General features: G+C 38.7%; 1 protein-coding gene across 3 annotated transcripts in view; it reads right to left on the reverse strand.

Annotated features, from left to right (window-relative positions):
- The window catches only part of zfhx3b (zinc finger homeobox 3b), a 435,085-nt gene extending 427,830 nt beyond the window's left edge, over positions 1 to 7,255 (reverse strand). For 2 of the 3 annotated variants that reach the window (XM_061964041.1, XM_061964035.1), the window contains exon 1: positions 6,709 to 6,948. The gene's annotated coding sequence lies outside the window, so the exon portion shown is untranslated. Of the gene's footprint in view, positions 1 to 6,708; positions 6,949 to 7,154 lie in introns of those variants that run through there. The other variant, XM_061964037.1, reaches the window with a different exon arrangement.
- Between the last annotated feature and the right edge of the window lie 14,532 nt (positions 7,256 to 21,787).

A 21,787-nucleotide genomic window follows, 5' to 3' on the forward strand; every position in this document is an offset into this window, starting at 1 on the left:
GTGCAGGTGTGCCCAATGTTGGGACCGAGTGAATCTATATGATGTTTGTGAAGTTTATTTTCAACTTCAAGATATTTATTGAAACAGTGAACATTTTCAGAATATAAATTATGATACTTTTGGAGAACGCGAGGCAGGGTTTGATTTGCAATCTGGGAACAGACTCAAAAAAGAGGTAATAAATGTGACTGTGGAGCAAAATGTACGCACAATTTACACCAAAACATATTCAAAACAATATCTGGACCACAAGGAAGTGTTTTAAATGTAAATTAAAATAACCTTCAATGGGGAACCTATTATTTAGAAAAAAACTGATTTTCTTACATATTGCTACCTGTTTTTGTGTATTTGGGATTTGCATAAGTCCTGAAAATTTTGAAACCAAACCATGGAAGCCAATTTTGCCTGGCCCAAAATGTCCTTCAAATTGGGCAAATTCCAAACGACTCTTTTGGAATTTGACCAATTTGTGACGTGTTTCCTAATTGTGACATCAGTGAAATTCTCCATATATGGCACGAGGCCGCCATTCTCGTCCGTGCTGCACTGAAAACTTTTGCTATCCTCTTGTTGTGGGACAGATTGGCTTGTACATGCACATGCATCCTCCACTGTTGCCATTTCTAATACAAATGAGTTTGGACTTATATGTGTCAGTAGACTTGCTAAAAGCTACAACTTGGCTAACAGGTAGAAGATGCAGTTGAAGTAAATAAGAGCGCCCACAAAACGACGCATCCTGGACAGATGGTCAGAAAGTGGTTTAAGATGGTCTGTAAAAAATAATCTATACAACATTTTGACCAAAGACCCACCATTACATGTTATGTATAAGAAGGAAGTGTTTTATATGGACAAATAAATCATAATATGACCCCTATAGGACTGAATCAACTGCACTCCTGCTAGTTGCAGCCAATTCATGCACTCCATATTGTCTCGATTTAAAACAAACAAAGCAACTAAATACCATTAATGCAATCATCACATTTATTTTTAATCAGCTAATTTATTATGCAACTATAATGTCCGTCCTTAATGGGAACACAATAAACCAAATGTATATCTAGCCTTCCATGTTTGTGTGTTAGTAGTACAGAATACAATGATAAATGTTTATTTCTTTTAGAACTGTATGCACTCTGATTTTTGACACTTTTTTTTTAACTTTCTATGAATCTAAAAGTTAAAAATTATGATAAATACACTAATATCCGAATGATAATTCAGATTTTTCCCCCCCCAGATTTTACAATAAATGTTATTATATGAAACTTAAATGGACCTCAGAACAAAAACACTTTAGAAATGTCCTCATACAATGTTTGCCTGGTGAGTATTTTACAAAATGATAGTTTGATCAAAAAAATAAATAATTGCAATAGTGAAAATGTCAGAACAGATGATGGTTGCCTCGTGAAGAAGTACAGGAACGAATGGCTTCCTCCGAGTAGACAGCTGATAACAGGCAGCAAAGTCAATCCAGTATGTTTGAATGGCCGGCCGACCATGTTAAGCTCCTAAAGCAGCCATGAATCCAGGATTTCAGGAGCAGAGTTAAGTTTGGCACAGAATCTTGGCCGAGCCCAGACCGAGTTAGTCCGAGTTGAATCATTATGACCAGCAGCACTCAAAGTCTAGAGCAGGGCCACAAGGAGGGGTGTATAAGTCACGGATTCTGTCGTGATTCAAGTGTTAACTGGTTAGCAGTTGTCTTCTCAGATGATAAAAATAAATACATCCAAATGATATAAATAAAATGTGTTCTTCTGTCAGATAAAAAAAGTATACACAATTTAAAGTGTCAAATATTTTCTGCTCCGAATCGATACAAATATAAAAAAGCAGTAGACAAATGCATGTTCCCCACAAGTCATCTGGAGTCTGTTTTTGATGAAAATTACATTAACGACCACATAATGTTTTATATATAATAATACATGAATATATAACTCCAATAATAGTTTTGTTAAAGGCTCATTGTACTGAATAGTCACCATTTACATATAGTGCACACTAAACATCCACCGTGTCATGTGGCGTGCACACAACAGAAAATGAAAATAAACAATGACTGGGAAACGGCTGACCCATAAAAAGTATTCCTCATTCCAGTGATCATGATAATTAACTGCCTTACAAATGAAACATCCATGCTGCAGACCGAGTGTGAAGCAGTGACCTTCACACCAGGTGAGGCACAGATGTCTTTGGACTGTTTTTGTTGTTGTTGTTTATTATTGTAATAATAGTAATGTATTAGATTTATTTAGCTTTTCTAGACACTCAAAGCACTTCGGAGAGATGAGACTGAAATTCATATGTTCTTAAACATGTTGCTCATTAGGATGATATACCAAGAGAAAGAAGAGAGCAATTCTTTATCAAAACATGTTTTCTCAAATACTTCTTGGTCTCATTTATTTGCATTGATAAAATAAAAACATAAAAAGAAATAAAAAATGAGTGTCTGTCTTACATTTTATTGTACGTGTATGTGAAGTATATTCACTATCCTCCATGAAAACATACTTTGTATGATCACCTCAATTTTGTCTTGAAAGACCAATTTAGAGAAGTATTTGATATTGGATATATAATACTCCTGTTGGCAGACACATTCATTCATTCATTACCTCGAACATCAAAACATCGCTGGCTACCTCACTGATAAAATATGGTAGCAACATACACCTGCTAGCTCAATATCGCCCCCTATTCTCACAGTGTGTGCTATACGAGGCGCTCTAATACAGTGCCTACAGCTGTACTTACAGTCTGATTACCTAGAATGATTATGTCACACTTACATTAAACAGGCTGTAGATTCTAGAGTGAACAAACTAGAAAGTCAGGAGGTAAACATGTCTCTGCAAACATTATTTTGGCAATTGTGACAAGCAGACAGGCCAGAAGGCCATACCCTCAGCCTCTTCAATTTAAACACAGACAGACAAGAACGAGGAGCGGCACGGCACCCACAGGCCTCATGTTAGGTTTGTGTGCAAATTAGTGTTGTAACTATACCAATATTTTGGTACCGATACCGGTACTAAAATTATTTCGATTCTTTTCGGTACTTTTCTAAAAAAAAGGGGACCACAACATTTTTTTATTATTGGCTTTATTTTAACAAAAAATCTTAAGGTACATTAAACATATGTTTCTAATTGCAGTTAAGTCCTTAAATAAAATAGTGAACATACTAGACAACTTGTCTTTTAGTAGTAAGTAAACAAACACAGGCTCCTAATTAGTCTGCTGACATATGCAATAACAGTAACATATTGTGTCATTTATCATTCTATTATTTTGTCAACATTATTAAGGACAAGTGGTAGAAAATTAATTATGAATCTTTTTGTTCATTTACTGTTAATATCTGCTTACTTTCTCTTTTAACATGTTCTGTCTACACTTCTGTTAAAATGTAATAATCACTTATTCTTCTGTTGTTTGATACTGTACATTAGTTTTGGATGATACCACAAATGTGCGTATCAATCCGATACCAAGTAGTTACGGGATCATACATTGGTCATATTCAAAGTCCTCATGTGTCCAGGGACATATTTCCTGAGTTTATAAACATAATATACATTTAAAAAAAACGAAATAAGATGTTGTGATGCCAAAAAAAATCGACGTAATCATAGCAGTATCGACTAGATACGTGCCTGTACTTGGTATCATTACAGCGGATGTTAGGTGCAGATCGACCCATGGCGTTTGTTTACATTTTGATGCCGGTGAGCTACGGTGTGTAGTGAAACATGTTTAGCTATTCCTCGTCCTGAAGGGATGATACTTGTAAGAAACACACTTTATTTGTCACCATGGAGGCGAGGATTAGTGATTTAGAAGTAGCTAAAACACTGCCAATGGCTGATGGACGTTAGTCGCTAGCTAGCTAGCCATGTCTTAAAGCACCTCTTCCTGAGGGCGTTTCAGTGTTATAACTTTACTTTTATCTTTAGTTTTTAAGCCAAAATGCGTCCGTTCTCCCTTTTCTGTCTACACACTGTGTCTGCTTGTAAGTACTCCGTGATCGTGTGCCACCGAACATGCTCGTCTGCTCGTAAACCAGCAATGTCACGACGACGACGCGTTTCAAAGACGGTATAGTACCGAAAATGATTCATTAGTATCGCGGTACTATACTAATACCGGTATACTGTACAAGCCTAGTGCAAATACACTCTAAGTTTGATATAACGCGGTCCAATATTGCGCAATTGTGCCGTGGACCCCGAATATTCACCCTTTCAATCGCATTGTTTTTTTCACCAAATTATTGCATACGAACTAACACGGTAATTCTTTATGAAAGTGTCCGAAAAGAAGGAATAAAAAAGCAAGAAAATAACTAAATAAAAATAAAATGTTAACCCAACGATGGCCAAACCTATTGGTGAATAGTGTCTGCCCCATTCCTTGACTTGGGAGCTCAATCCACCACTCACGTCACATCACGTGGGGGCACTATTCACCAAGCAGGTTTAGGCAGCCGAGCTACAGCGCACAACTTTTTCAAAAAGAGAAGGGTAAAAAAAATATATATATATTCCTATCCAGGGAATAACACGATCAGTATTTAACGGACTGCAATATATAAAACTTTGAGTATATAGTCATTAATAGTAATGTTAATGTTTCCAAATGATTGTAATACTGCAGAAAATATATTAATAAAAAGGTTTATTGGACGAAATGTTGTTATTTATGGTTGTATTATTCAGGCCTGACCTGCCTACCCTGACTGCACGTCCCTGGTGTGAAGCATTTTAAGGCTATGTGATCTCTCTGGCCAGTCTCAACCTCAAAGCCAGACTCGGCCTTCCAGACGAGCACAGGCCAGAGCAGAGTGATGCATCTCTTGACTGCAACTGCACACACAGACATCGAACATAGTCACACACACATATCAAGAGCTGGCAGCTGCTACTAGAACAGCATCAGCGTGTCACCCATCAACCAATGCATACAACAAGATGCAGCTTGGAAAATGACAAACAAACAAATGATTGCATGCACATGCAAGCCAAGGAAGCCGTCGTGGGCTTGGGTCAAGGTTTAAGGCAAAATCTGGGGCTTTGCTAGTTGCTGGTTGGAGGATATGAGTAGCAGTGGCTGGACTGATAAATCTGCCTGCACAGCAAATAGGACATGACTTATCATGGGATATATGAAAAAATACCACAGAAGCTATGGAGAAAAGAGAGGAAATTAAATGAAGACGAGGATGAAGAAGGGAAGCATGCCGGCTTTCCTGTCTTTCCCCCCCTCATCCTCACACACACCTGGGATTACACACACCTCAGTGTACAGTTTCCATGCACCTACTGTCATGCATTCAGGCAGATGAAATATCACATGGCTAACGCACATGTCAAAACTAGTCTTTGCAATAATAACCAATTCCTTCCTCATGACTAGATCATCTCTGATCCAGATCATTCAAAGACGAGACTTAGAAAAAAAAAGTGCGTGGTACTTTCCTTTAAAGTCAAAGTATGACAGCTGCAGTGAAGTAAAAACATATTTGACTTGTCAGACACCTGCCATGTTAGCTACCTGATGGACAATTAACACTTGTCAATATAATTACAAAACTGAATCACCATTTATTAACACTGTAAGACTTTCCGCGCCTGGTGTTGGGGAGGTTTGTGTGTGTGTGTGTGTGAGAGGAAGTGAGTGAGTTAGTCCAAATGGATTTCAGGCCGGGAATAAATCACTGTCGCCACAGAAACAGGGTGACAGTTGTGATGGATGGCTGAAATTTTTTTGTTGATGTCTTTAGTATTGCTGACAATTTGGTAGTAGCGGCTTTTTCGCCTCTGTGGCTCGTGTGCTGCGCCACACATTTAAATACTGGATGTGAACAAAAATGAGCCGCCGTATTATTGTTTTTTTTTCTTTTGTCCTGCTCAGCATGGATTAAAATATACACTGTATAGATTTATTTTCCTCATGTGAAGTCAAAACAAGAAGAAAACATTGGACGCCATCTTATTTGTGTGTGTGTGTGTGTGTGTGTCAGCGTGTGTGTGTCAGCGTGTGTGTGTCAGCGTGTGTGTGCAGCGGTCACGTGTAGACACTGACCTCTCTCATTGGGCAACGTCAACACACGACACACTGACGATTTGGTGTGTGCAACAAATCCACAATCTGTGAATGGTGGCTTTCTTCTAAAACATACATTTCTTTTGATGCAATACCGCTGAGTCGTGCACATTAAAACACACACCTGCACTAAGCAATATAGCCTCCAAAATGTCAACTATTTAAATGCAGTTGTTTGGATAACAATATTATACAATCTGTGGACTTTTCCTTTGCACTTTACACTAAACACACTCGTGTTCTGCCTCTCTTTAAAGTCAGAATATCCAATGCTGGGATTGTACAACAAATATAGAATGTTTCTTAAACTTTGCATGAAAGTTTTGCACATAGCAGCACTGTACATCATACACTCTTGCACACACCAAACTTCAGAGTTGGACAACTCCAAGTGAACACCCCCCTCCCCATTGCACACAGGTCCAGGGTTTCCATCTGCACTCAGCTGGCAGCCTCAAGTCGAAGCACACTTGCCACAAACTTTAAGAATCGATAGTTTCTCCAGAAGAAAACACAACCGCAGCTCAAAAGTAGTCTTGACTTCCACACAGCACACATTACAAAAAGGTTTTTACTGACCTTACTGTCTCTTTTTCCCCCTCTATGCCGTTACAGTCCCCTCTTTCTTTTTTTTCCTCTCCACCTCTAGCCTGAGAAAGTCACACAGGAGCCACCTCCTGCTCCCGCTCAAGCATCTGTATTAGTCTGATTTCACACCCTGCAGCTGAGCCTGCTGTCCTACAGAGGGGCACCATGAACGTGCTGCTTATTTAGGAGCCGGCGCGCAATACCTGGGCTTGTAGGCAGCTGTTTAAAGCACAAGGCAACATCCAGGGTGCATAATACCCCCTCTTCCTTACACACACACACACACACACACACACACACACACACACACAGTATCTCTCTCTCTCTCCCTCTCTCGCTCAAACACACGTGCACACACTCACTAGCATGCCTCACTCACAAGACAGCACACACACACACACACCAAGTGAAATGGACACACAAACAGCTGTCTCTACCTGAGCTGGGACAGTGTGAGAACACACACACACACAGCAACACTGAGATGGGCTGGCCGCTCCGTCCCGTCTCCTTCTCTTTCTCTGAGTGTTTAGAAGACAATTTCAACAAGGGATTGCTCCCAATCTACTAGGGTGATCCACATGGATGAGTTATAATATGCTTGCCACTCTCTCCCTCTCCTGCCCCTCCATCTTCCTCCACTCCCTTTCTCTTCTTCTCTTTCTCACTCTTTGGTGCTCTGTCACTGGACTCCCTCCACTCCCCATCCCTGATTCAATATTTCGCTTTTCCTGGGTGTGCAAGTGATGGGGCCAAAGACTGACTCCACCTGAATGCGTATTAGTGAGATACATTATTTATTGCAAAGCTGCATTCATTTTTTTCTTATGGCGCTGGGGGCAGTAACAGCAGTGGTGGCTGCATCAGCGACAAAGGGGTGTGTATTAGTGGTATGTCAGCTCCTGGGTGGAGGGGGTAGAGATGAGGGGTCAGAATTGGGCATGGGGTTCTGAGGGGTGGTGGGGAAAACACATAGATTATGATTTTAATGTATTTATTTATTCAGAGACTGGGATTGCCTTATCATCCAGGGTGATACTTGAGGGCATCGCTTCTGGCTTCTCCAAGCCAGCCCAAATCACAGCGCCACTCATTTTTTTCATCACAATGACTTCAATTTATTACATGTGTGTGTGGGTGTGTGTGTGTGTGTGTGTGTGTGTGTGTGTGTGTGTGTGTGTGTGTGTGCGTGTGTGTGTGTGTGTATGACTGAAGGACAGAGAAAAAAAAAAAAAAAGAATAAGAAAATACGGCAGTACTGAAACAAAGTGCAATATTTTCAGGAGCGAAAGCACACTGGGCAAAATACATTATCCAAATGAGACATTAGGTTACATGATGAATATTGTTTAAAACATTATTGCACTCAAAGTAATTAAACACAAACTTTTTTAAGAAAAGAGTCATCTTGAAATTTATCTACCAGCTTTTATTATAATAATTCCACAGAAGTTAATTGAGCCATTCTTCTACATCTTAATAATTTTTATCAGAGAGATTCATTATTCACAACCATTCAGGACATTGTCTGCATCAATTAAAAAGTTTGAATTCGGACTAAGTTTTTTTAATTTTTTTTTAATTTCTTATTACACCAGGTTGATTTATTGTAACCTTTCTTTGATTTAATAATTAATATGGCAAGTAATTACATAGGTTATAGAATACACTGATGTATAATGATAATAAAGAAACATTGCCATTGGAACACAAGATAGTCGATGTTAACTTTTCAGTGTTGTCAATACATCAATTCCTCCATCATTATTTAAAAGAAAGTAGAGACAATTTAATTTGCGGTAGTCATATCCTGTGTATCAATTAAAGACATCCCTAAATGTGACTATTCTCTTCAAATAAAAATTCCTGTTTTACAAATGTGTTGATGAAAATTATGAAAAGTGACACAAGCCAGGCGTGTCAAGGATGCCTTTTTCAACTTTAAATCAATTTGCTAAATTCACTCTTAGGTTGCTAATTTAGATCAGTGTTAGAGTGCTGAAGTGCCATCAACAAATATCTGTTTTTCAGCTGTGGTCCGTATGGGCCGCAGCAGTACTCAGTCGTAATACAGTTTTCCACCACTTGTGGCAGTATTGACAATCTCAAACAAACAGAAGAAGTCTGGAACCAAAGTCAGAGAGAAGTTTCTTAAGCGCAACAATTACATTTAGACATACATCTTTCTGACAGTTTAGTCTAAAAAAACAAAAAAACAACAACATTTTATTATTGTCTATTTATTCAGTTAAAATAAATTTACTTTAGCAGTGAAAATGTAATTTTCACCAGTTTTTGAATTCCTTCTTATTTATTTTTCTAAATTAGCCTGACCTTAGCCTAAGGTTTACGTGTTGATTAAATAACAACATTTGGTTGTTTATCATTTGGTAAGGTTGTAAACTGTAAGTAGGTTAGATACAATTATTATTGAAGACAATTAAATTCAAGTGTAAGATTACTAATTCAGTGTTAATATTTAAGTGGGGCCTGGGCCCCTCTGTAGTGTTAAAGTTGGACCCTGAGGTCAACAAAGGTTGAGAACCTCTGATTTAGATGATAAAGAAAAATAAGGGATGGATTCATTTTCATATTAATGTTATCATAAACTTCTTGGTCCCATTTTATTTGTTTACTTTTGTAAAATAAAAAACACATTGGGGGTCTTACCTTGTTTTTTATAGCTGAAGTAAATGTAGGAAATCTACTTTGCTATAAAAGTATTATCGCCTTTTTCCTTTTTTTTTTTCAAAGTCCAGTTTGGAAAAGTTGTTGAACTTGGATATATAAACTTCCATATTTGCAGCCAGATTATTTTATTCCTTCAGCAAAGCATTAACAAATTTGAAACCAACCGCTGGCTTCCTCTCTGAAAAGAGATGGTAGCAACATGCACCTGCTAGCTCACAATCGCCCCCACTTCATGGTGACTAGCACTGTGGAGAGTCAGAGTATACTACAGCGCCTCTCAGTATGATTTTTCTGTATTTATAGTCCGATTAGCAGGAATAATATATGATGCTACACTTGTATTAAATACAATACACAGGCTGTAGATTCAAAAGTGTAGAAACTAAAAAGTCATGGCGTTAATATGTTTTGGTTAACATTATATGAGCGCCTTGCTGACAAACACAACAGCCAGTCATGCACGCCCCTCAGCCTCAGCCACAACGTCAGCAATTAGAAAAGCCTTGTGGCAGCTGAGATGGTGGCCTCACTTCAGGTTGCTGCTTGTATTTGTTTAGGAAATGTGCAAATTTTGTGATTTTTGTTTAAGAAAATATGGAAAAAAATTAAAGTAATCATAGAAAAAATACATTTAGAAAACAGTTTATTGGACGTATATTGATATTGATTTTATGTATAGATCCCCAAAAATCTTTAGAAAAGAATATAAAAAAACACAAAACATTTGATTTGACAACTTCAAAGTCTTAAAAAAAAATAGGACCCTTGTTCAATTTATAGCTCACTCATTCTCCAGTTACAGTACATTGATTTTCTCAAAATATTAGATATAGCCAAACTATGCTATTTGCTGTTATATTTAGTCAGAGCATGTTTTATGCCTTTTAGGATTTTTCACTCAGGACATTTTCCACAGCAAGTCAATCGCATGTTTTGATCCAGCTTGATTTTTACACACTTTTGGACACAACTCTCCCATTTCACATTAATGTTTGGGACTGGGATTGTACTGGACATGCCCTATGGCCCTGGAATTAAACCTGGGCCATCTGTACGAAAGGCAGCAGTATGTACAATTACAGCCACATAGATTTTCAGTCGGAGCATGTCATTTTTAGAGTTCATCATAATTATTGATAATGGAAAATAAAATAACCCACAGAAATTGTTTATTTTAATCATGTATATTCATTTTGAACATTATGTGCATCACTCACCTATGTTTCTTTAGGTATATATATATATATATATATATATATATATGCTGTTAAAGTTATTGCATTTCCACATGCAATGAATCAGAAAAATTATCACATTGATTATGTATGAATGCAGATTAATCACACAATTTATTTGACGGTACATGCTCCTTTGCCTGAAAGGCGATGTGGGTTGTTATACGTTCAGTGATCAGGTAAAGGCATACGTCAGTGCAAAGATGAGTGAGGACACTTCTGTGTTCACTGGCAAATTTCACTCCAAATTAAATCCAGACGAGACATTAGAAAAAAAAGTTACTAAGGTTTTACAAAATAAATGGAATGCATTCAGGTTAAAAACTTTAAAAATATTCTTGTTACGATCCGCTGCCCGGATCATAGTTTGTTTATGTTTGAGTCACATGTGTTTTCAGCACCTTGAGTTTCGTTTGTTTCGGTTGCCATGACAGCAGATTATACACACCTGCCTCTGGTTAGTGTTCGGGACCCGCACCTGTTGCCCGGGCGCTAATCAGAGGGCTATTTAGTCTTTGCCCTGGCCTCACTCGGTCTGGCTTCCTAGTTTGTTCCCACACAACTGATGACGACGTTTATTTCATGTTCCTTAGCTGCTAGTTTTCACGCTAGGCTATTTTGGTTTACTAGCTCCCACGCTAGCCCTTTTGTTTTGCCTTTTGTGCTACGTGTATGTCTTTTGTTTATTCATCGTATGATTTATATGTTAAATAAATCATATTCCTACCTGCAAGCTGTGTCCGAAGCCGTCTGCATCCCTGGGAGAACCCACCCGCATCACGATGCGACCATGTCGTCACAATTCTGGCATTAAAATTGCATTATCGTTAAAACATTGGGTTATTTTCTGAATTTAATGTCGTGATGCTTCATGACAATTGTTTTGTTATCAACTTTCTGCGTTTAGAATCACTTCCTGTCCTGGTGGTCTTGGTTTGTCAGTATTTCCTGTTTGGGCTTTGTGTTTTGAAGCATATTTACTTCATTTTTATTGCCCAACCAGCACACCTCATGCTCATTAATAATTAGTTCTGTTTAGTTCCACCGGGTTCTCCCTTTCAATGCTGGATCATTTTACTTTGTAGACTGTTGCCCGAGGTGCTGTAATTATGTGTTCCCTGCTTCCTTTGACAATTAAATCTAGTTTTACTTGTATTCTGCCCACCGTTCTCTGCATCCTTTGGGTCACGCTGCCAACAATGCTCACCACAGCTGTTTACAATTTACTGCAATTAATCTTAATTACAAATTTGAAAAAAAAAAACTACTGTAATCTGGTTTAAAAAAAAAAAATTAACAGCACTAACAATAATTATAAGCATTATCTTTCAATTCAATTGCTATTATCCTATATCCGCAAGTAAATAGAATGATACTTTTTAAAAGGTTCAACACAAAACCTCTAGAAGTGCGTCTATCGTACCGTCTGAGAGCAACTTGGTCCTCAGCCACAGGACACCCATTCAGTCTGCCAGCAAAAGGAAAGGATGTGGCCCAGGGCCCAGCAAGTCTATTCTGGCCCCAGCGTTAGAGCTTAAGCAGAACTGGAAAATAACTCCATGGCATTAACAGTCCATCTCCATCATTTTAACATTGTCATCATGATGGGAATTTCAAGTGTTATTTTTAAAAGCCATCCTACTCTTGAAAAAAAAAATAACACGAAGGGGGAACTTTCATTGCCCTAATTATGTATTATTATAGCTTAAATTGACATAGGTACAGCAATGGAGAAGAAAGTGTTATATGAGACAGGAACACACGCATAGGACCCAATTGTCTCTGATAGATTGTATATATATTATAGACATAATATAATATATCTGTATGTATAGTATTCTGTACACATATTATGTATATATTCGTATATATGTTAGATTTTTTTATCGCTATACTAGTCTAATTATACCTGCATTGTCCCTTCCATCCTTACACTTTCCATCATTGTAACTGTGCTACTGTGTTAAACAATTTCCCTTGTGGATCATTAAAGTTTGTCTAAGTCTAAGTCTAAGTCTACCTATGCAGGTTACAGAGCAGTGGTGTGCCGTCAGGGCCAGCAAGGCCTTCTCTGCTGGCCTAACATAACCAGAAATCCTGATCATAATTAAAGATAAGTCATTTTTTATTTACTTTCCCTAAATATCTAAACTTATTCATATTCTCTTCATGTCATATTATGCTCCTTCCAGCGCTGTTGTTTTTAGGTTATAGAGTTTTTATCCAATCAGAATTCAGATAGCTTATGTTGCCATGCTGTACCAAATCTGCCCGAAGCCTTCAGATTCAACAATGCAGGCGTCTGTGCACTGTAAGTGATCAGACACATACAGTTGACAGACAGTTGCGATAGCCAATCAGATCACACGTTGTTGTCAGTAAGGACTTCTGGATGGCCTAAGGCAGATATATATTGTGATGTTATGAGCTAGGTAACATAAGAACACCATTACCCAGCATGCCACAGTAGTGAAGAACATGCACAGTAGCCGCGTTTAGCCATGCCGGCAGCTTGATATTTTTGATGAGCACCTTGTGGAGTAAACTTTAAGAACTCAGCCAACACACCTCGTCTGCATCTTTTATGATTAGAAAAGACAACACATATATTAGCAAGGCCATTTTCAAGAAGGATATTTAAAGAGAAACTACATCTTGTGAGACCATGTTGGCCAACCCCGGAAGCTCGGATGGGTTCTACAGATTGTGAGTCCAGATATTTTATTTATTTATTTTTTCACATATAATATGTTTTTTGCAATTTTAATTTTGACAGCATCACATACAATATGTTTTAATTGCTGATGCGGGTTTATTGATTTTTAAATTCGCCAGAAAATAACCCGTTACCCGGACATCACTGAAGGCCTAGGTGGGAAACGCACAGCCCACCACTTTTACAGAGGGTGACAAAAAGATAACATGCTAACTAAATCAAGCACCCTATTGAAAATCAAACGTTCAAATGCTCCATGATGAAAGATGTCCAACGCCCCCCGTTAAAGTTGACTCCTCTACTTTACTGACAACGCCAAACTTCATTTAAAAAGATAGTAATGCAGCAATACAGAGCATAGACAACACGCATAAAAACAACTTGTTTGTTGATATTCATAAACCCGGGGGGTTGTGAACGCAACCTCACTTGCCTTAACCTCATTGGGGCATAATGAGGAAGTGCTGTGTTGTTGTTGTTGTTGTTGTTGTTGTTGTTGTTGTTGTTGTTGTTGTTATGGATACTGGCTAGCTCTGCAGTGCTAGCATTGTTCTGAGGGCTGCTGTTTCAGCGTGTTCAGGTCATAAAGTTTCAAAAGAGTGTGTGTGCTTCTCTTAACATTACATACAAGGCGTTACTTGTACAATACCACCACCAAGTACGCTTTGCAGGTGGTTGAGTCTGGATTCATTTGGCAACAAAATTAGGCATCAATAGCAACTTCTATTTTCGGTGTGGTAACTATCGGTGCTTTTATTTAACCGGATTTCAGTGCCCATTCTTACTTAGGAGAATTTCTGTTTCATTTTTTGTTGGAAATGTGCTCATCATTCAGCGTCCTTATGTGAGACAAGAACACATGTCTTTTCCTTTCTGTGTATTCTAAATATAAAAGAACTGCTCGTCAGAGGCAGTGCAGGTAATAGGGTTACAATCTACTCTACTCAACGTCCTTCATGCTGTAAGTATGTATGTAATGTAGTATTCATGATAACATATATTTACAGTATTTTGGTCATTTCAAGTATTACCAAAACGTCTTTGCTGGGCACATTAATTTCACAGAGCACACAGCAACGATGTTCGTTATTACGCGCTAAATATTTCAAATCAGAAGATAACGCCTTTGTCTCCTCCAGGCTAGACTACTGCAAAGCACTTCTTGTCAGGATCCCCAGCAAGAACACCCAGAAGCTGCAGTACTTACAGAATAGTGCCGCTAGGATCCTGATGAGAGTGCGGAAATATGACCACATCACCCCTATTCTCAAATCCCTTCACTGGCTTCCTGTTCCACTCAGGCTTGAATTCAAGGTCTTCCTGCTAACCCACCAGTGCCTCCTTGGAAATGCCCCCCTCTACCTCAAATAACTACTCACCCCCAAATCCTCCACACGACACCTCCGCTCCGGACAGGCTAACCTCCTCCAACCTCCGAGGACAAAGCTACGAACAATGGGAGACAGGGCTTTCTGCTCCCAGTCTGTGGAACACTCTCCCTGACCACCTGAGGGCACCACAGACTGTGGATACTTTTAAAAAAAGGCTTAAAAGCCCTTCTTTTAAAAAAAGCCTTTTTTTAGATGTGCATACTAGCTGTAGCTATTTGGCTGTTCTATTTTTTATTTTTATTTATTTCTTTATTATCTTTTTTATTTTTTGTATTTGTTTTAATACACTGTAGCACTTTGAGATTGTTTACTCAATATAAAGTGCTTTTTACAAATACAATCTATTATTATTATAAAACAGTGACTGTAACGTTTGCACTCACCGGGATGCCAAATCTTTCTTGAGCTGCTAAGTTCAGAAACATCCTCACTCCTCAGATAAAACATTCTTCCAAGCAATGTTGGGATGGCCTGACGTGTTCCATTTGATGAGAGCCATAAAGTGTCAACTGTCAAGTTGGTACTGGGTGGATTTTCAAAGTTGACCAACTTCCTGGCTTGGAGCCATAATCTTCTACTTTAATACCTCTTAAGGCCCAAGCTGTTTGTTTACATTTTTTATTTTTTATTTATCTTTGCTATTTGGGCTTATTGGACCCTAATTACAATAAAAACTAAGAATCATCTTTTGATATGATGTACTTAGTCCATAAGTACACAAATGTGTACTTCATGTTTAGTGACATGCCAATTCTTATTTTTACACTTTTTTTTTTTTTCAAAATTCCATTGTATGTTATACTCTTCTGACACCACCAGATGGCAGTATAAGTGTCCACATAAGCGGCCATAAGACCCCAATTCAGTAGTGCACACAATTTTGGAAATAAGAGCTAAAAGGTGCTGTCCACGCATGTGGCCACTAAGTCTTTAGAGGATACAGGTGAGAGGCATGATTAATAACCTAGCACTATTTTTTTCCAAACTCAAAGGCAATACAGCAGAAGCAGCACAAACTTCATCTTTATGGGTCGCAAGCAAACTTATTAGCAGCTCAAGCTAGCTAATAGCTAGCAACTTGCTGCTCGCCAGTGGTCAGAGAAGCAGTATGTGCAAGGCGATGTGTCAGGATGCCAGAGATGTTTGGGCGGTGTTACAATAACGATGTTGCAACAGTTGTGTTAATAAGCAGGTTACGACTTGTGGATTTTTTTTTTTTACAGCGCTTTTTAGGCAACATAGGTCGATCGCCTTTTGCTATTTTTTTTTTAAGTTTAGAATGCACACAAAAAAGAAAAACATGTGCTCTGGTCTCACAGAGGGATTGTGAATGTTGAGCAAACTTCTCAAAAAACTGTAGTTCCCTTATAAGTTGCGGACACAAACCTGCGCCATGAGCCTCCCCACCACTAGAGGGTGTAGTAAATGTCAAATGAACACTGAGATCTGCTCCAAAACATCCGGTCTTCCTTGCTAGCAATAGCTTATAGTTATACAAACATATATAAATATAATAAATAAATAATAGTATATATACAATAAATAAATAATAATATAAAATATAAAAAATAAAAAAAGTACTATCTATCTATTTGTTTTCCAATCATGAGAACGGATGCACTAAGTGTGAAGGACAGTGCTGAGAAGAATATTGATTTAATAGAACAATAATAATAATCAATATCATGACCCAGCACCATGACAGAGCATTTCGGGTACAGTGAGGGTGCCGCTATGAAATAGCCAACAACCAACGTGTAACCACCTTCATAGCGGTCATTCTCTAAAGTAAATGCTGTACATTATTACTTTATCAAACTACTGTAGTTATTTTAAAGGGGAACTACACTTTTTTTTTTAAATTTAGCCTATCGTTCACAATCATTATGAGAGACATGACGACGGATGTATATATTTTTTAATGCATTCTAAATATTAAATAAATGCGATCAAAAGGCTGCTTACAATGGAGCTTATTAGAGCAGCTCTATTCTGCCTATAAAGCCCTTAAAACACATCCAAACACCTCCATTAAGGTTTTATATACACAATGTAAGTATATATGTAATGTAGTAAGGGGCACATTTATAATAACATTTAATATTTACATATTTCAATTATTTTAAGCATACACGGTTCATTAATTTAAAAAACACACCACATTTGCTTTTTTTTCCTTTTCATCACTGATTATTACTCACTGCAGACATTATGAGAGACAACAAACATAATAAAACATCACTTACTGTGCAATATCTGCTGTCATTAGGATGCCAACAGCTAGAATGTTCTTACACTTCCATTTTGATGAAAAATTACTCATGACCTCCACAAAGAAAATGGGGTGGACCCAAACGTCTTTTTGTGGCGTTTGCCATTTCCAGGTCCAAATCGGCTGTTGAAGTGTACCAACTTGTCGGAATACGTCTTCAACCTTCTTCTATCCAGGTGAAAGGCATGATTTATGATCTCGAATAAACTCCCAGGTAGCCCAGGGAGCAAGAAAGCGAGGAAACACCTCACCTGTCGATAATATATAATCTGTCTACGTTAGCACTTATGATAACAGTATCACTAATAGTTGGTTAATATTCAAATCACAAAATTTACATTTTGGATGGTTATTAATTGGATGTTATGGGCGAAATAGAGGACCTCCCTTAGCGGACTTTTGATAGCATTTATTTAATATTTAGTATGCATTAAAAAAATCCATTATTTGTCATGTATTTCATAATCCATCCATCCATTTTCTACCGCTTGTCCCTTGATTGTGAAAAATAAGCAAAATTCCCCTTTAAAGTATTGAATTGTATTCAGAAATCTACTAGGAAAATGTAGGTGTTTGCAGCAACATAAAAACTGAGGACAGTAAAACAAACAGTTAAAATAGAATACAATAAACATGGCGTGTTGACATTAATATATTAAATGTAATTTGGTTCAGACAACGCAGAAAACATTATCTGTAAATATTGTTGTTTTTTTCTTACAATATTTCTTATCCAAACGTTTGTTTTTCTTATTAAAATACATGTTTCATGTTAAAAGTGTGCTGTTTTGAGGGGCGAAGAAGCAATTCAATTGATTTTAATTCATTTCAATTGACTAATTTGAGATATGAGCTCCTAAGTTGAGGTACCGCTGTACTTAAGATACTCCTTTTTTTTGTATTTTACGACTTTAGATGTTCCTGAACGACATTATCATGTTTTATTAATATCTCTGAATCATTACTCATTCCACCTCTTAGAATTGAGTGCTTTAATCCACATGTGAAGTAGGTATTCATCAAGGCTGTTGAGGGAAATCAGTGTGGAAGGATACATTACGTTTGCAAAAAATGCAAAGAACAAATTAAAAATATATGGCAACACTGAAATATTAACTTTTTAATTTTAAAAAGATAATTTGCCCGGAAGAAAACGCCGGTTCATTTCTTTTGTGAGACTAATTTGTTTATTGGAGAGAAAAAAAAGCATTCCTGAATCATCTGTGACTATAATATAGTGAATGATATTTCCACTGTGAGATTTACCCTTCTGAGTTCGTTTTTATATTTTACATATGCTGTAAAATTCATGTCCAATATGCTATCAGATGGTGTAGATTTGACAGTGGGGGAGAAACAAGCGAGATAGTTTCGACCCTCTCTTCTTCATGTTTTTTTTTTCTACAATAGTGAACTGTAATTCCCATGATCACCCTTGAAAGCGCAACCTTGTGCTGTGTGACGGGGAGATAGCTGCAGCATGAAGACAGGACGCCACTTATCATCAAGGGACGAGGTGGCTGTTTAATTTCACACCACCAGTGGCTAAAACCCCTGTTAGTGTTGAGCATCACAATGGCGGCTACGCTGGGGGAGCAGATGTCCCAGCGAGGGGGTGTAAAGAGGAAGGGAGAAGGACAGGAGGTATGGTGGTGGTGGTTGAGGTGGGCGGGGGGGTGAGTGCTGGTAAAATGTGTGTGAGTGGTTACACTGTCAGTGTGTATTGTACTCAGAACAGTCTGACCCTGTGGGCATGGCAAGGAAAGAAAAAAAACAGCAGCTCTCTCTTTATGATGCGCAGTAAACACACAAATAGCCACGCGGGTGTCGTGGTTCTCACTAAAGGTAGCGCGGCCACATGAACTGCATAGGGTGGGGTCTTGAGCCAAAGGTGCTGCAATGAGGCCAACATTAGTGAGAGGCCAATTGCTTTGTGAGGAGCTCGCCATTGTCTGCGGCGATGAACTTGAACTCTGACCTCCAACCCAGTGGTCTTTTTTTGTCTCATCCCGAGTGCCCCCGGCTCCTCTTTTACAGCCCCTCCCTCATGCATCACAAACACACACACACACACACACACACACACACACACACATGCCCAGACATAATACACCTCCTTCAGTGACCACCACCTCCCTGCACAGCTGAATATCAAATATAGTAATTACGCGCAGGCCAAGAAAATGGCGCACCTCTCAAACATGGCTGATGGTCGCATGCAAACCAGTGAGAACAAGGTCATATCGTCATTTAATACCCCCCCCCATCTATCTATGAGAGTGCCTTCTCCCCCAATCATCTCCTGTACATGCCTTGCAAAGTCTTCTTTTTCACCCCCCCCCCCCCTCCAATTCTGTATGCAGATTTAAAGGCGTATTATTTGTTAGACAAATGACGGGGTGGATGAGAAGAGACATGTCGCTGCATCTGACTGATGAGAAAATTAGGAGAATAAAAGGCAGCACCTCCAATGGCTCCCGCTCTTGAAGGAAGGTAATAAAAATAGGAAAGTGGAAAATATAAATAACGGTGACCCTGCCCCTGTTTTGTGCAAGTCAGCAAGAAAAAGCAAAGCTGCCTGTTGTCTTGTCCCCTCCGAGTGCGCCGGCCCGCTCAAACTGTAAACATTCATTGTTCGATATTTTCTCTATCGTTGGGTGAGGCACGGAACATTCCAAATGACTTTAGACTGCTTAATTTCTATTCTAAACAAATATCAGAACGAGGACTGTCAAGAGATAATTTTTTAAATGAGATTAATCACACTCTTGAACTGTGTTTAATCAATTACTGTAGATACAGATGTACATTATAATAATAGACAAGGTAATTAAGACATCCATAAACAACTTTACATAGTGCAACATTTACATCTGCATGTAATCGTCCTTTATTTATTACCTTTTCAGATGACAGCAATGATCTCTTTTTTAGCGACATGAACGTCATCTCGCAGCACTATAGGTCTTCACAGATGTGAGGTGTCCAACATGCGGTGGCTGACGCAGATGAACTCAGCGAGCAGAGCGCTTTGTCCTCTGTTTGCTATCCATGTAGCATTCTGCTGAAAACGTCTCGGTATGATGACGCCGGCACGCGACGTCACGGATTGTAGAGGACATTTTGGGACAGCATGGTGGCCGGCTATTAAGTCGTCTGTTTTCATCGCAAAATTCCACAGTATTCTGGACATCTGTGTTGGTGAATCTTTTGCAATTTGTTCAATGAACAATGGAGACAGCAAAGAAGAAAGCTGTAGGTGGGAAGCGGTGTATTGCGGGCGGCTGCAGCAACACAAACACAGCCGGTGTTTCATTGTTTACATTCCCGAAAGATGACAGTCAAGCTTTACCATTGGCCTGTGGAGAACTGGGACAACAGAGACTCTTACCAGGAGGACTTTGAGTTGGATGCGCACCGTAAGTACGCATGCAGCTGCGGCTTCCAAACATTTGATCGCTTGCCTGTACGTGCGTGCCGCTATGTGCATGTCACGTACGTAACTTTGGGGAGTTTGGGGAAATATATGTGCTGTATGAACTTTGGGGAGGTGAACGGTACTTTGGGCTGTGGGATTGAGTGTGTTGTGCAGGTGTTTGAGTTGTATTGGCGGGTTATATGGACGGGAGGGGGGAGGTGTTTGTTATGCGGGATTAATTTGTGGCATATTAAATATAAGCCTGGTTGTGTTGTGGCTAATAGAGTATATATATGTCTTGTGTTTATTTACTGTTTTAGTCATTCCCAGCTGAATATCAGGTCCCACCCGCCTCTCACAGCATCTTCCCTATCTGAATCGCTCCCACTGCCCTAAAAAGTTGCGAACTTTATCGTTGATGTTCTCTACTAAATCCTTTCAGCAAAAATATGGCAATATCGCGAAATGATCAAGTATGACACATAGAATGGACCTGCTATCCCCGTTTGAATAAGAAAATCGCATTTCAGTAGGCCTTTAAAGTTGATATGCGCCAACGATAAGAAAGTTTGTCGCTGCAATACTAACTAATCACCTCAGTTTTATCTCAAGTTCAGTCGGAGTTTGTTTTGAAGGGCGCAGAGCTCATCGCTCTAAGGCCATGTCCACAGAAACACAGATACTTAATAAACACATACTTATCTCTGCGTTTAGGCCTCTTGTCCACACGCAGACGCATACTTTTGTCTTTAAAAATGCAGACTTTTACAAACAAAGTGTAGAGACGTGTAAACGGCACAAACGGAGACTTGTGATGACGTCACTGTTGTGCGCTGTCATTTCCAAAGCTCAACAACACTGCCTTGCTGCCTTTAAACACACTATCAGAGGATTTACTGTATGTTTAAACGTAAACATGCTGCTATTTTCACTCAACATTAATAAAAAAAGACACATCAAAATGGAATTTGCGACACTCCAACCGGCGCAAATGACAATCAGCTGTTTTGGATGAGATCGCTGTCAAACCTCTCTGCCTGATGGAACAACTTTGACAAGCAAGACTTTTTGCTCGGTGTCATAAGAAAGGTGCAACAATATTTTATGTTTTTAGTCCTTGTTTAACGACAAATCATGAAGTTCACTTACGTGTGTTGCTTCCATGTTTGTAGATGGAGCTGGGAGCGACCGTGCACACTCGTAAAAAGTAGGGATGTCCCATAATGGCTTTTTGCAGATATCTGATATTCCGATATTGTCCAACTCTTTAATTACCGATACCGTTATCAACCGATACTGATATCAACCGACATATACAGTTGTGGAATTAACACATTATTATGCCTA

Source organism: Nerophis lumbriciformis, linkage group LG06, assembly GCF_033978685.3.
Source record: "Nerophis lumbriciformis linkage group LG06, RoL_Nlum_v2.1, whole genome shotgun sequence".
NCBI classification, from domain to species: domain Eukaryota; kingdom Metazoa; phylum Chordata; class Actinopteri; order Syngnathiformes; family Syngnathidae; genus Nerophis; species Nerophis lumbriciformis.